This window comes from Mustela nigripes, chromosome 5 (genome assembly GCF_022355385.1).
Source record: "Mustela nigripes isolate SB6536 chromosome 5, MUSNIG.SB6536, whole genome shotgun sequence".
In the NCBI taxonomy this organism is placed as follows: domain Eukaryota; kingdom Metazoa; phylum Chordata; class Mammalia; order Carnivora; family Mustelidae; genus Mustela; species Mustela nigripes.
Genome location: NC_081561.1, coordinates 21,531,989 through 21,549,360, shown reverse-complemented (window position 1 = coordinate 21,549,360; position 17,372 = coordinate 21,531,989).

Sequence of the window (17,372 nt, the reverse complement as noted above, 5' to 3'; positions counted from 1 at the left end):
AAGAAGAACTGTCCATATGCCAAGAAATGTGCACCTAAACATGGCGCAATTAGCCTGTGTGCCTGTACATTAAATAAAAAGGAAGCAAAGTGTGGACATAATTGCAACCTAGTAGACAGGATGGCCTGCTCACCATGGTGTTTGCAGACTCATCTAGAGGCAGTGGGACAAGGGGCCCTGGCTAGTGTCTTCCTTCAGAGCCTCTTTCATCATTATAATTCTATGGCTCTGGTTTCTACCATTGTTTGTGCAAGACTGGATGTGTTGAGGTGTGGAATCTTCTAGCAAAACAATGGAGCGTTCTCAATTTCTGCCAACTGCAGCTCTTCAAGTCTCATCCCTAGGCCCTCTGTGCTTCCACTGGTGGCAGCTCTTCCCTTGCACCACTCCGGATCCCCAGTTACCATGGCCTAAAATCTAAGCTATGTTTGTAACCTTTAAAAGGTACAAAATCTTTTCGGTAGCTTGAAGTAATGACAAATATGTCCCAACTTCAAGTGGGTTTGGGGTAGAGATTTAGAAGACTCTTCCAAGTAAGAGGAAATAAAAATAACTTCTGAGATAAAAGATCAAGGTCATTTACCCCATGTTTTATCTTTGATCCAGGAGAAAATTTTCTTCGTTCTTCATGCCTTCACAACCCTGTGGTTCCTCTCCACTATTGCAGCAGAAGTCAAGAGCTAGATCAGACCAGTTTGACATTCCCTATTTTTGCACCCATGTATAAGGCAAATCCCTTTCAAGGTGAACTTCTGTTCACTAACGAAGGCCAACTTTCTTGTCTGTAAGGCTATCAGTAGTTTGTATAGTTTTGTTGTTGTTTTATATAGTATTTATTCATGTTACTGCAAAAGTGCTTATCATATCCTCCTATAACTTAACTTGGAGTGTCTTCTCCAAGACATTATAGCCCTCTTGAAGGCAGAGGAGATGTCTTTGTATTTGTACTCCTACCGCCCAGGCGGTGACAGATACATTGTAAAGTACCAGTGATAAATATTTAGAAAAGAAATAAATGCGTTAACTAAAAATACAATGTTCTGCAAAACAAACAAAAAAACCCCCTGTCTTTCAGGGTTTTGCTGCTTAACTGTTTCATGCCTTTTACGTGTGGGGTATATTTGTAACTAAAAGGGAAAGGGCAAAAACTTATTTTTAATGAAAAAATCATGATGTGATAAAAGTTTAGAGGAAATCATATTTTTATTTTGAATAGCTTTGTAGGGCTCAAGATACAAGCAAAGTTCAGACAATGAAAAGTCTTCATGTTTTCCACTTGGCATTCAAACAAATGTGAAGGCTAGATAACCAAGGGGACCCACTTCCCTCTGCTTCTTTAGACAAACTTAGCCAGACCACACTGCCATGGATCCCCACGGAACAATCCAGGGTAACCAGAGGGCTAATGTACCAGTGATAAATATTTAGAAAAGAAATAAATGCGTTAACTAAAAATACAATGTTCTGCAACATGGCTCCCGGCTTGGCCAAAAATTGGTAAATGCAGACTATGCTGCTCTCCCACTGATATCTATTACAAATTGATTAGGTCTAATGCAGCTCTTCCCAGAATGTATGATATTTCCCACCACACTCCTCGTTCTTACAATGCGTTGAAAGACATCTGACTTGGCATTTGCTTTCTACCTAAACATGGTGATTTAGTAGTCTGAAACAAAGAGTCACTGTAATATTGTTTGCAACTTGGGATAAATATTTTTCGCAAATGTGAAATCATACTTCGTGTGGGAGGAGGATATTTTAGAATAATGTCAACTGAGTTATGTTGGCTGATACTCACTTTGTTTTCAACTGTGGGCATAAACAAATGAACAGATTTATCCCTTCTGTCACCAATACCCTGACACAAGTCATAATACTCTAGAAAGAGCTTCGCACTCGGAAGAGTGTATTTTGGAATAGGAATAGAACACCTTATTTTTAAGGACATTATAAACATTGGACTTTGGGGGATCATGTGACTCCGGAGGCATAAGAGCATATCGAGAGCTCTTCAGGTCATAGGAACTAACTGGGATATATATTTTCACTTATAATTCAGTCAGCAAATGCCTTCCCCCCAAACCCCAAAAAAAGGGAAAAAAAATGCCTTGCAAAAAGAATCATTCACCTTTGGCTACCTTTTGTGGAACTCTCTGGATCAATGCTCTAAATATATTTTAATATTTTAAACATATTTCTACTGCCTCTGGATTCTGAAGGGAATGTTCAAGCACTTTTAGATTTAATAGCATTTGCCACTCATTCATGCCCATTTTTCTTAATCCTCTCTTTACACTTTATATTGAAACAGTTCTCCATCTTATGTACATATTACAGACTGCAAAGGACAAGAATAGGCCAGTCCTGAGAAGAGGGATTGTCTTCAGACTGAGAGGTTTATTGCCATTACTACTTGAAACTGTAAAAAATAAAGTTTTAAGGAATATATAAAAAAAGAATGGATAAAAGATAAAGCTAGGGGGTGTCTGGGTGGCTCAACTATTAAGTGTCTGCCTTTGGCTCAGGTCATGATTCCAGGGTTCTGGGATCGAGTTGAGACCCACACTGGGCTCCCTGCTCAGCAGGAAATCTGCTTCTCCCTCTCCCACTCTCCCTGCTTGTGTTCCCTCTCTAGCTGTCTCTCTCTGTGTCAAATAAATAAAATCTTAAAAAAAAAAAAAAAAAGGAAAAAAAAAGAAAGACTTAGCTAGGATGAAGCATAATTCCAACACAGTATTAACATTGAGATTTGGAAGGATAACAGAGTGGTTAAGAAGTAGGACTGTGGATTCCTATCACTTGGCTTCCAGTCCCTACTTTGCTTCTCTGTGTGCATCAATTTCCACATATGTAAAATAGAGATGATAATAATATTGTCTTGCAGTGGTTAGAAAAATTAAGTCAATTCACACAAAGTAATAAAAATGTGCCTGAAGGGCAAATTGAGGGATGCCTATGTGGCTCAGTAGGTTAAATGTCTGACTCTTGATTTCTGCTCAGGTCCTGATCTCAGGTTCCTGAACTCAAGCCCTGCATCAGGCTCTGCGCTCAGTGCAGAGTCTGCTTATCCCTCTCCCTATTCTTCCCCCACTGTCACTCTAAATAAATAAAAAAATCAAAACAAATATATACATGCCCAAGAAAAATAATAAGACCTTAATTAATTTACTTATTATCAACTTAAAGAGCTAGATAAGAATGGCAATGTACTGATTGATATTTGGCAAATGCATATAATTGAACAAAAAAAATTAAAAATTTATGAAAGCCCATACATGAGAAAGTATAATCACAATTATAATAATGCATTTTAAGTACTTGACCTGAATTCACTTAAGAAGTACTATTGAGTATTTACTGTGGACCAGGCATTGCAAGCTATTAAAAGACATGGTCACTATCTCCCACCAAGTAGTTTAGGAGAAGGGAGAAGATGAACACCAAGAAAATGTTGTTGGGAAATGCTTTGTCAGAGATGAGAGGAAGGGACTGTCTAGGTAGTTTAGCATTTGTTGCAGACTGTAGGGTAGGAAGGCAAGAAATAACAAAGAACTTACAGTGTCATATTAAGTGGTTTAGTTTTTAACCTTACTCATGGGAAGCATTTGAAGACTGTTTTTCACCACACAGTCTACACTGGGGAAAAAGAACAGAGGAACATACAGGTGAAGGCAGGGAAAATGCTCCGTTTGCCATTTCAGGATTTCATACTCTGGGAGGGAGCTGACTGGTCCGAACTAAGACGGTGGAGTTGAGACAATGAAGAGGCAGAAGATTTGAGAAACATTAAGATGGAAAAATATATATAAATGTTGTCACCAGTTGGATTGAAATTTGAAGGGAGAGGGAGAAGTTCAGAATATATGCCTGAGTTACCTGATTTAGTTGACTGGATAGTTGAGTATGTCACTAATCAAGCGGAAGAACATGGGAGCATTAGGTAGATTTAGGTAAAATGGGACCGTTTGCAGATTTGCATCTAGTTAGGCAGATTCATATGTAAATTTCTGCAAAACAAGCTTAGTTTACAGGAAAATATACTTGTTTATTACACAGAAGAGTGCTCTGCAGTTGGGAGTTGTCTCATAAAAATGGTCGTTGTAGCCATGAGAACCATCATTTCACCCAAAGGGAGTGTGGGTGGAATGGGACAAAAACAAAGGCTAATGATGAAACCCTGAGGAATGCCAACATTTCACATATAGGAATGGGAACTTACTGAGAATTGTCAAGAAGGATACAAGAAAATTGAGACAAATGGTGTCACTGGTAGATAGTTCTTTGTCATTAGCATCTGAAAAGTTATGGATAGTTTTGGTATGGAGTGTCCGGTGGGGTTGCTGAGGTGTGTGTTCACAGGGAATGCACAGCAGTGGGGAAGAGCTAGGAGGGCAGGCTGCTCTTTCTAGAAGTTTGGCAGAGTAACAGCTAAAGGGAGATGTGGAGCCACGTGAGGTTTTTTGCTTTCTTAAGGCTGTTAGATTTAGACTTGAGCATATTTGTCTGCTAGAAGGCAAAGGTTACCTCAGAAGAGTGGACAGTGTTTGCAGTAAAATGAAATAGAATCCAGAAAAAAGAGGTACAGATACAGGAAAGGAAAGCATGATGGTTTGGGACACAGTTTGAGGTGTTCTTGACTGAGGTTCTCTACGCAAAAGGAAATGGGTGCTTATCTCTGCAGAATGATGATGAAGGAATGACATAGAGGGTTTGAAAGGAGGGTTGATTGCAATAGTTGCTGTGAAGATTAGGAAAAGGAACCAGTGAGGAAAGGATCACTGGTTGGCCTCCCAAGCCCAGTAGGGTGGCTTTGTAATGGTGGCACCATTGCTCGTGCTAGGTTAGAGCACAGGTCTCACTTGTAGGCTTGGAGGTCCAATGAAGAAGGTACAATTAAGGCAACGCTATTTGTAAGCTCTTTGATCCCAGGGATAGTTGATAAATGGGACTGCCTTGATCGGCAGAATCCATACCCTGTTGTAGAGTAAACGCCTGGGGATGAGTGGTTAAGAATTTGGGTATTGCACTTGTGGAAGGAACTGCACAGCCCCCACAGGGCAGACACCCCCGAGTGATCTCAGAAGATTTATAGCTGGGTATACCTTGCCTACATCTTCCTAAGACATTGATACACACGACTTTCTTGAGAAACATCAATTATTCCAGACTTAAAGAGATGGCAGTTTTGAAGTTAGGTAAAGACCGTGATGTCTTACCCACAGTGAATTGTTTACAGCATCATAGGAACTTCTTTGTGACATTCAATCTAATAATACCTTTACATTTGGGGATGAAGCCTTATAAAAACATCATAAGCACTTATAGACCTGTCCCGTTAGATGTCTATCCCTCAGAGAAGTCTGGGTGTTCATATATACCAGGTAGAATGTTTTGTTTTCTGTTATTAAAGCATATTAAAGATTCATATTTTTGTCACATTTTCTTAAACACATTTAAACCACTTATTGCTTTCACCATTTTTCTTTCTCAGCAAAAGGCAGCATCCTTGAGGAAGACAGGAACAGAGTACTAAGGAACAGAGGACTCTTAGGATAGAATTTCACTCTCACCACTTACGAACGTGTATTATCCAATCAGCCAGATAATACAGGATAATAATCCTTGTTCCAAAAAAGAAAAAAAAGAAAAAAAGAAAAGAAAAATGTGGTTTGACTAGACATGGTTTCCAGTTCTAGAAATCTTCTATAAGATAGAAATTTCCCTTTGCCAATTTGAACTGTAGCATGAGAAGTCCGACAACCAGGGACACCTGCCATCAGAGTAGGTAACAGACCATGGCCGTGTATTCTAGACGCCCAGCACTGACACCAGAATTTTACAGGGCAGCAGCCTAATCGTTCCTACCAGCATGTTCCATTAAAGCTTGACTTACTGCCTGCGGATTCACCTGCTGACACAGTAAAACTCCTAACTGGAAGCATTAACATTGCAATGTCAGGTAGGGGGAAAAATTGTTCATAAATTCCACGAACTGCTTTATTTGGGGTCCTGCTTGCAAACTCATTATTTATGCTGTGTACAGTAGGCCATCAACATATCCCACTGGGAAATTAGTTTGCAATTTAGAATCGTTTCAAAGTACAAGTGATTCTCAAGTCATTTTCCGAGGTTAAATGAGAACTCTTATTGCTTTTCGTGGGCTCAGAGGGAATTTTGACTCTACGTGTTCCCTCCTCCCCCCAGCTCCTGCTATACTGCCTTGATTTTTCTTTCTTATGTGTGCTTCGGTGTTAAATCTTATTTTTTTTCTCCCAGTTTTCGAAAGCCAATAAATGGCTTTTCTTGCCTTCTGGGACTGTGTAAGTACCTCCCTTGTGATGACTACTTTTATTTGTCCCAGACTCCCGAGAGGTGTCCATGGGCTCTCCAGACGGGATCGCCTAGCTAACCCATGACCGATTTGGGCAGATTGCGTGGCATCCACTCTCGGAGGTCAAGGTCCCTCTGAGTGTGTTCCAGCCCTCTCAGTCCAAGGGCCGGGCTGTGGAGCAGGGAACGGGCTAGCTCTGCTGAAAACCCATGTATGTCCAGTAACTCAGGGTCAAGGGAATCCCAGGTTCAACGCCACTTAGGAGCCCAGAAGCACAGAGCAAATTACTATTTTTTTTCTTAAAGATTTTTATTTATTTATTTGACAGAGAAAGAGAGAGAGAGATCACAAGTAGGCAGAGAGAGAGAGAGGGAAGCAGGCTCCCCACCCAGCAGAGAGCCCAATGCGGGACTCGATCCCAGGACCCTGAGATCATGACCTGAGCCGAAGGCAGAGGTCCAACCCACTGAGCCACCCAGGCGCCCCAAGAGCAAATTATTAAGATAAAGAGTTCCTCTGACCCTTTCCATTTTTATCCACCCCATCTAGTTATTCAATTCTTTTTCTTAGACCTTCCTTAAGCATTTTTTTTTAATTTTTTAAACTTAATTTCACTGGTAAAATGTGGACATGCCCACTACGCCTGCCCCCAGGTTTACCCTAACCTGGGAAAACTGGCCTCGAACCTCCTGGTAGGTCATTTATAACCTGATAGGATCTTTGGGAAATAAATAGCATTATTTTAAGTGCATTGGGTTTACTGCTTATCATTCCCAGAAAAATAAAAAATAATCCATAGTGTGAAGATCTTGTAGGATTTTTTTTCCTTTCCTCTCTTCCCAGCAAGTGTCTGAAATTATTAGGTATAATAAACGAAGATCAAACAGAAAATAAACCAGTGTTGTTAAGCCACATCAAGTGGCTCTCCTCTCCCTCTGGCAAGAAGCACTAGAATTTATCTGAAACCAGAATTTCAACATCTCTAATGCATTGGGGGAGTGCTTCCATACGCCCAGACTCAAAAGTATACAAACCAAAGGAGATTAAGTGTTTAGTTTCAAAACACATGAAATCACTAGTTTAAACACAGAAAACTACACACAAAGAGTGCAAAGAAACAATGAAAGCGAGAGATCAACAGAGTAAATATCACCTAGAAAATACTAACAGTCTTAAAGGTCAGAAATCCTTAGTCAAACAAGAAGACCCATTCATTAAAAACAATCAGTTACTAGATAAGCTGAGAACAGCACACTGCTAAATTCCCTCTAAAAGCAGAAGTTGTTCAGTGAAAAGCTATTAACTATGTGCCCTCGAGGTAACAAAATAGAGCAGGTAACAAACAGAAACTGAAACCTAAAGAAGAAGAAACCAAAAAAAGAGCAGGTGAAACTAGGGATGGCTTAGGACAGAACTTCAAAAGGGCGGTAGGCTTCTGTTGTGTAGATACACACCCCGAAGGCTCCTTGGAGGAAAAACCAAAACTACTGACTCCATTCAGACTCTTAAATGAGTCTTCATGGTCGACATTGGCTTTATTTTTATTTTATAAATTTTTTTAAAACTTTTTTTTTTTAAGATTTTATTTACTTATTTGACAGAGAGAGAGATCACATGTAAGCAGAGAGGCAGACAGAGAGAGAGGGGGAACAAACACCCTGATGAGCAGAGAGCCCAGTGCGGGGCTCAATCCCAGGACCCTGAGATTATGACTTAATCTGAAGGCAGAGGCTTCACCCACTGAGCCACCCAGGCGACATTGGCTTTAAAGGCTTTCCTTGATGACAGATCATTCGAGTCTTTTTCTATACTTTTGAATGTGAAAACACTGCAAAAATATTCCCCCTTTTCCTTCAAGCTTGGAAAGAAGCAGATGTTGCATTGGTTTGCTGGTGTTTGGGCTGGTGTTTGTTTTGTTTTCTTTTGTTTTGTTGTTGTTTTCAACTCATCTTGGCCTTTGCTTGGTGAAATCATGTTAGATTTGATTCCTGGCACAGACACAGACAACATCTTTGAACCTTTAAGAACACTCAAGTTGGATGGCATTTATAAAGACATTTCTCATGTGTTCAGCAATTCCTTTTCCTAGGCTTTTGTATCATGATTTTTACTTTTAGGTAGCACACTAATTATTTATCATAAAAGCCCCACATCTTCTCATGGGAATGGGATAGACAGAACCCATTAAAACCTTTAACTCACAAGGACAGTGTCTCATTATAGAGATGCCCACATGTTGAATGTTTCATGAGAAAGTCAGTAGTGTATAAATAAGTATCCTACAGTGTGCAAAAAACAAACAAAAACTACAGGACATGCTCTCATCACTTTTTCATTTTCATATGTTATTTGAGCAAGGGAAGAATTAGTTCTCTGGAGGGAGGGTCCCACTTCTAGTTTCTCAAAGTTGTAACCTGCTTTGGCTTTGTAATAGAGCTTTCCTTGGGAGGTCAATCATAAATGGCAAAAAAATGGGAATAAATATGTCTTCTCTTCCTCCCTCCCCAGAATGTGGAGCTTTGCTTAAAAGCCTGTTTCTCAGCCATGTGCCAAAGGATGCTTTCTCTACCTAAAGATATGAAAGATCTGAAAGATCATATAACCAAATCCTTGAAAACGAATCCATAGAACCAAAATCCATGGTGGGCCAGTGATTTCTAGATCACTAAAACCTAGTGTAATGGGTTTATAGGTGAACTTTTTGAAAACATTACTGAAAACAATAAATGTCTCTATCTAAACCTAGTTGTAAGGTAATGTAAGTATAAGCTGACCTTTTTTTTTTTTTTTAATGTTCATTAGTGTTTTAGACCATCCCTCTAACAACTCAAACATTTTGTTCTCAATTATGAATGTATCATTTCTGGGAATTTTTTTTTTCCACAATTTTTTCTTCACATTTTCACCTGAGATGTCATTCTATATTTTGGAAGTTTGCTTAATTGTCCTGAAATCCATCCCCAATGGGAAAGGAAAAAACAGGACATACACATCCTCTATCTAAAGCATGAATTTCCATCAGCTGTGCATTCTTTCTCTTGTCAGTCCCATGGTCTGGCTCCTGGAGCACAGAAATCATACACAAACTGCCTACTTATGAGGTTCTCAACAGTCAAAGTGTTTTTTGTGGGTTTTTTTTTGTTTTTGTTTTTTAAGGACAACATAATCGGGCTCATAAACCTACTATTCTAGCATACACACGCCAGGGCCATGGATCTGGAAGGAATAATAGAGCAAATTGTTGAATTAGGGAGTTGAAAAAACACAGAGTGTCCTTTTCTTCATCGGGTGTTCACAAGTCTGTCTGTGTCAGCAACTCAGTCTCAAGACAGTCAAAACAGAGCCCTTGGGTTGACCTCATTCCCTGCAACGCTTGCTACTCTGTCACTCGGGGATCAAGATGTTGGTGGATTTTTCAAAGTTTTATTTCTGAAGGCAGAGAGCAGGGGAGACTGTAATGCATTGCCACACTGATTGGTTTGGCTTGCTTTCCTCCTTTTTCAAGTTTCTTGGAAACATGGTGGCCCTCCCTGTATAGATTTTTAAAGATCTTCTGTCTGCACGCCCTTGGAAAATGAAAAAATGAAAAAAAAAAAAAAAGAAAAATAAAGAAAAAGCAAAAGCAAAGTCTTTGTGGCACGTGGCCAGGGTTGGCTTTAAAAAGCTGCTAATTTTGAACTCCCTTCCCTCCATTAGGGCTGTGTAAGAATTATGTATACAAGACTGAGGCTTTTCTCTGCTTAGAAAACATCTGCATTCAATTAGAAATATGCCTGAGTGTCGTGTTAATTCTGCAGAACCAAACAAAGTCATTTTTGTTTAAACTCTTTCGGTGCTACGAGGATGAGAGGTTACAGGAGAAAAAAAGGGGTGGGGGGAAGCAAGCAACAGAACAAAACTGCCATGTTGTCGCTAAAGGGGCCTAGGAGGCAAATAAGAAGCTCCTTCTCCTTGAGAATATAGACCCAGCCATTTTTTCCAGAATTTTCTTCTCTGTCACACCTCTCTTGGGGATTGGAAGTAGGAGGAAACCTACTCTTTCCTCTAAAAATGCAAGTTGTAAAGCAATGGACGTGATGAATCACTAAATTCTACACCTGAAACCAATTTTACTGTATATGTTAACTAACTAGAATTTAAATAAAAACTTGAGATAAAAAAACAAAATAAAAATAAAGCCATGGAACATTCTCCAGATTCCTCCAAAAATGAATTTGCCCCAAGAGTTGATATGTTTGGCAAATGAGCAGTAGTATTTTATTTTTAATTTTGTGGAAAGCCAAACAAATCAAAAACTCTATTTATAGTCCATTGTGTGTATTTCATGTCACTTTCACACTTCCTAAATATGACTGGTGTGCTGACCTCAAGTAGCCTAACCGTTTCTGTTGAGACCCACATCTTGTGGTGAACATGGGTCCCATGCCTACTCTTTGCTCACGTGGTAGCACAGAGTCCACTGGAGTTTGAGTTTATGGCCCCCAGCGATGTCTGCGTGTTACCAAAGATTCGGTTTCCACACAAGTACGTTAGGACTACACGTTGGGGAAGTTGATGGTCCCTAGAGAAGGAGACCTCATTTACTCCTTTGAGCTCATCAAGTTAGATCTTCCTCTTTCTCAGGTAGGGAAGACGGATGAAGACCCTATTTTTGCTAAATCCAACGTTGAGGGATAGAATTTTGCCTTTAATCCGCAGCACTCAAAACTGCCCTCAGGCTCTTTCAGGCAGGTAAAAAAATTAAATCTCTGCTATTGAATCCTTATCAGAATGCAAGCTGTGAAGAAATGTTTGTGGATGGAGGCTTGATGGGCATGCTAAATATTTATTCTTTCATGTATTTTGACTCTATCTTTGGATCAAACCAAGGAACTGGGCATTGAACCAAAATGTTTGGCACCATTTTTATTGGTTTTCACTAAATTGCCCAGTAACTTTATGCCAGTTGTCTGTATTGAAAACACCATAAGAAACAGCCCAATAAAATGTGTCTTTATACTTACTGGAGGATTATTTCTGTTACATTTTCTGATACTTGTTTATGAGAAGCCATGAGAGAAATTTCTCGGATTTTGAGTTTGGGGTATTTTTTCTTGAATTATGGTTTTCTCTGTTGTTTTTATTTTTGAGTCTTAGGAACACTGTGATTCTTGTAACTGATACTAGTTCCCTTTTTGCTTTAACTGCTAAAAGCTTTGAGGCCAAATTTGTGACTTGCCTTTAGTAACTACAGTGGGTCTGTCCTAAATATTTACACTTCTGTTTTATCAAGGGGTTAATTAGAACATCACCTGAGCATGTCCCCCTTACTCTGTCTCTCTCAACTAATTTTTTTTTAATCTTTTTTAAGTTTATTTTTGTAAACTCTGGCAATTCCTTTGTGAAATAAATCAGGGAATTTATAAGTAAGTCAATAAGTAAATCTAGGTTAAGCCCTGATGTTGAAGTGCAAGACAATTGAACCAAAGCCTTACTTGTTTGCTATGTAATAGTTTTATAAAACTATTTAATTTTTGTATGATGTTTATACCAGACTACTTTTTTGTTTTATGTCCAAAATGTGAAAGAGAGAATGAGATGAAAAAAGACAATTCTGAAGGTGTAAAGAAACTTAAGTACAACATCTGAAATGGTGATAGAATTGGCACAGAGGACATAAAAGAATGAGTAAGAAATTAAGATTACTTGAATTTAAGGGGGGTAAATTCAGATAAAAAAAAAATAGTGTTTGAGATGTAAGCCATCCTGACAACTGTTGTCTATCTCTTTAGAAAATAAAGCCTGTGTAAAAATAAGAGGAATTAAGCTTGAAAGTCTGAAATGAATTAGGAAGATGGTGTTGTGTGCTTAAATAATACTTGACTCAAGAACTTCATGCTGGAATTTGTCCATTACGTTTTGTGTTATCTCTGTGTGCTGGCATCTTGCTAGTGTTGCTGCCATGTTTATAAACATGAAGGAATTGTGCAACTGAAACACAAGAGAGTTAATATGTTCACCTTATTCCACTTGTTTTCAGATGTGAAAAGATAGGCCCAATCTCTTGACTGTTGGTCCAAACTGATTTTTTTCTTTGGTTTTCAGGAAGAAGAAGATGGGGATGTAAGCTACAGCTTGAGTAGAAGAAAAAAAAGAAGAAAAATTATAAACATTAAATATGCCCTCCATGTTCTTGGGTCTGCTCTATTGTCTTTATATATAGCATAAAACATATATTCATGACGAAAAATGCCAGAGACCACGGAATTCCCACCATTTTGTCTAATCACAAAGGATTATTCTATTTCTTACTAAAAATTCCTTCTAACTTCCTATGGTCTGGCAATATTCCATTAAATATTGAAATGGCAAGTGGAAACCAGGTATCAGTCATTAAGCTCTCTCCAAAATCCACAAGTGCTCCTCCTATGCCACCCACACTCCATTTCTATATCATATCAAAGAAGGATTTTTGTTAGAGAAATAATTGGTATATAAGCAAACAGCTATTGCCCATCTTAACACAGAAAGTGGTTTTTAGTAGATAATTATTTAAATTTGGATCTTCCTGGAGACTGAGGTAACCACAATAAACACTCACTTAAATGATTTATCCTACTTTATCTCCATCAACAATTTGGGAAGGACTACCTAATAATTGTATATATCCCTTTATATTTTTCAAGGAACACTAATATTTCATCCCAAATCCATAGTAACACAAAACATTTTATGATCCATGGAGAAAGGTAAGAACAGTAGGGGGAAAACAGTTGAGAGGCAAGAGGATATCAAATCTTTCATGTTTTCCTGTGTGGATTTTTCTTTCTTTCTTTTTTTTTTTTTTTTTTTTTGGTCGTGAGTTGTTCTAAATTTGTCGTTATTTCCCACGTGAGTACTACCTTGGTAAATTATGGCTCACATGGCCCTCCACTTGAAATGAAAAGCAGATTGCATGGTAGACTTGAATTATCCTCCAATATTGTGTGATATATGATCCGTCTTGATGGGAAACTATTGTGTATATTTCATAGTTATGATTTCCAAGGTATCAAACTCCTCATTATCTTCCCGTGCTAGCCAGCTATAAATGCCAGAGCACTCTAGCTTCCAGTATGCGCTTTCTGAAACTTATAGTCCTATGCTCTGTGTCTGTTTAGCATTTTATGCTGCTGTATAATCTAGAAATGTCATAATACTTGATCAAAACCCCAACTAGGCTATTGACAGTATAGGTTTCATTTAATTCCTGGATGCAGCAGACATTCTTTGGTATTTCCAGTATAATATAATAAACACCAAATGCAGTGCTTAAAATGAATATTTAAAAAATCAATTAGGCTTGAAATTTAATTTTATCTAATTGGCTTGCTATATTCTAACAAAATTGAATGACATTAAAGTTTCACCTATCCTATATAATTTCATATTTTCGCCAATCATAAAAATAGATTTTTTTCTCTTTTTTAACTTCCTTTGATATGATCTTTTAATTTACTAAGTTTACTTAACCCTCTCTTATATTGGTTGAAGGAAGTATGTATCATCTTCCCAGGGTAGTAATCACATGTACAATATAATTTATATCAGCCGCTCCGTTCATGCTTCATTTCTACTGTGAATCTCCAAGGCAATTAAAGCTCTTGAAGAAGACTTTGGTGCAGATGGCAAGAACTGATTGTGTGTGTACACACACACACACACACACACACACATATTCCTGGAATTGGCCGAGCTAGAAGATACATACACCATCTTTTCTGCTCCCCTAGAACCTTCTGGAATTAGACATCTCGTCTTTGGCTCATCCTCGGACAGAAAGGAGCCATCAGTATGGCTCACACAACAGTGAATATAACCAATGCCTCCAAGAACAAGTAGGTCTCAACAAAAAATATGAAAGTAACACCAGCATGTGGCTTATCAGCAGAATCCAGGAAGGAAATACATTTTTTTCATACAGTTAGTACATCTGCTTGAAAAAATTAATCTATGGAAGGAGACGAATACCCATAGAGAAACCCCCAAAAGAGTGTGAAGTTCATGTGTGTTTCTGATTAGCTAACATTTCTGATTTGTTATACTGACATGGCTATGGTTCCTTAGCCAGCTGGGTTTATCAAATTTTTTCTCAAAATTAAAAAAAAAAAAAAGATAAAGAAAAAAGACAAAAAGTGTATTTATTAAGACCATTTTATTATGGCTATTTTACCATCATACCAAATAATTATTTTATTAGTGTTTCATCCCTTTTTATTTCTTTCTAATAGTAATATTACCATAAACTTATATCCAGAAATCACAAGGTAAAGAAAATTCAAACATGTTGAGCCTGATCAATTATCAAATATTGCAAACTACAGTTACCATATTCATGATAGGTAAGAAACACATCTACCTCCCAATCTTACTGTGTAAACACGGTAAACTCTTGGAATTCTCCTTCTGACTATAGAAAAGAAGTTTGAAAAAGGTCATTACCCAAGGATCTTTTTGAAATACTGAGACTCAAAACAGGCCTGAAAAATCTTCCAACCAATTCTGTATTATTGTCTAAGATGGTTCAGCTAGTTACTTGGTTGACACGGGGAAACACAGGTCACCGTGTTTTCCTGAGAATGAAATTTCTGTGATGAGCCCAACAAACTAAATGAGTTTATGGAACTAAAACGATAGCCTTAAAGTATGCTAGTTGTCCAAACCTCTAATGGCCTGACTAGACAAAACACTTTGAGAAACAAAATCCATATACCCCGCCCTTCACAAAGATTTTGCCTCAACTAGCCTCACTAATGATCACAGGAGCCAGTGCTTCTGGTCTGTTTAAGGAAAATTCTTATTTAGCTGTAAGGGTTTTGGTTGAAATTCTACAATTGAAAATTATAGATAAAATGGAAAGAACTGTACAGTGACAGTGTAAGAAAACCATTTTCTCTCCATTGACTTCATGTAGCTGTCTTTGGACTAACTGGGAATGTCTCAGTTTTACTCATGTATCTGAACCATGTTCAGATTAATCCTGTTGCTATGGTTTATGATGTCCTCGGTTTCCTACTTATTGCTAGCTCAAACTAATAAGCTCTCTCTGGACCAGTGCCACGACACGAGGTCATGCCCAGTTAATCATACATTTTGCCCGCTGAATTATCTACAATGATAATTGATTAAAAACACATCTAGTATGATGTCATTTTTTTTTTTAAAGGAGCAATTCAATTTTTCAAAGAAAGCTTGTTTTAGGTTTGTACAAAACTCTTTTGGAACATCTTAAATCATTTTATTAAATACATTTTGCAATCATCAAAATATAGATAGATAGATAGATAGATAGATAGATTTAGAATCTGCATTAATCACCATTAAAGTTTCTTCTTGGTCTCCACTTATAAAGCTACAGCTCTTTGAGTTCCAGATATCAGCAAGAACTAGATTATATCATAATATAAAGATGGAGGAAAGTATATGGGCAGTTTTATTTTTGATATAGTATTTCACACTACACAAATCTAGTCTTCATATTCTACACTTTGAGAGTAACTCTTTTTTTGTAAATCATATTAAAATGTTCAAGATAACATTACAATGTAAGATATTATATGTACTACTGATTTTTCAGTGTTGGGACTAATCCTATTAAATCTCTCCACATACAGCATAAAGAGTGTATTCTCCCCACCCCCTTAAGAGGATGCCTCATCTTATTTTTCAATTTCCTATTACATTCAGTGGTTCTTAAAAGGAGAAAGTCAATTTTGGTCACATCTTTTCCAAGTAATCCAGACCATACTAAATGCTGCAGATGTATAAAAGAAATTCGAGATAGTGCCAAAATATTAAACCAGGAAACAAAAGGTTTTGTATCAATTTCTGATTTTCTACATCCTGACCTTAGCTCTTGTATCTATGATCCTTAGAGTAAATATAACTTCTGTGTACTGACAACTTCAAATATATTTCATTATGAAGATAATTATGAAGTTTAGCCACTGGCTGCCAGAAACAATCCGATCCAAGAATATTGTGGGTTAGTTTAACTACATTTTTATTGTTTACATGGCACATAATTAAAAGAACAAAGAGAACAACTCCATAGTCTATTGGCTTAGGGGTCTGCAGAAGAGCCTTGAGCAAATGGTTTTTAAATCAAAGTGAAGAAATTCTTTTTGGAAAGGAGATTGAGTATGGGGAAGATAGGGGAGAAATTGAAAAGAGCAAATACAGAAGTAGGTCAATGAAGGCAGTACTGGGAAAACTCCACTAATAATGCAATGTTGGGCTCCACTGTTGGCCAACATTTTTCCAAAACTTTTTTTGCGTTATGTCCATATTCCCATTCACCATTGCTTATTTTTGGAAAAACTATGATCTCTGAGTAAGCCAGCAACCATAGGCACACTTTGATCACTAGTATCAATGTCTACTTTCCCTTATTTGGCTTTGTGTTACCTGCAAAGTTACCATAAGGGATTGATGATAAAAAGTTATCTGATGTTAACGGCGCTGTGCACTCTACATTGCCATTTCTTTTTCTTTTTCTTTTCAAAGATCAATTTGTTTAACCAAGTGAGAGAGACAGCACAAGCAGGAGGGGTAGACGGAAAAAGATAGAATCTCAAGCAGACTCTGTATTGAGCTCAGAGCCTGATGTGACCCTGAGAACATGACCTGAACCAAAGAGTTGGCCGCTTGACCCACTAGGCCAGCCAAGCATCCCTTCATTGCCATTTCTTTTTTTTTTAATTTTTTTAAAGATTTTATTACTTATTTGACAGAGAGAGATCACAAGGAGGCAGAGAGACAGGCAGAGAGAGAGGGGGAAGCAGGCTCCCCGCTGATGAGAAAGCCCGATGCGGGGCTCGATCCCAGGACCCTGAGATCATGACCCAAACCAAAGGCAGACACCCAACCCACTGAGCCACCCAGGTGCCCCCCTTCATTGCCATTTCTGTAGCAAATGCATTTCATATTACAAAGTCATTTAACTTGAAGCTCATAATATACAGCCACATATACCATCATCTAATTGCTATCCTCTTTCTACTGAGTTTTTGGTTAGACT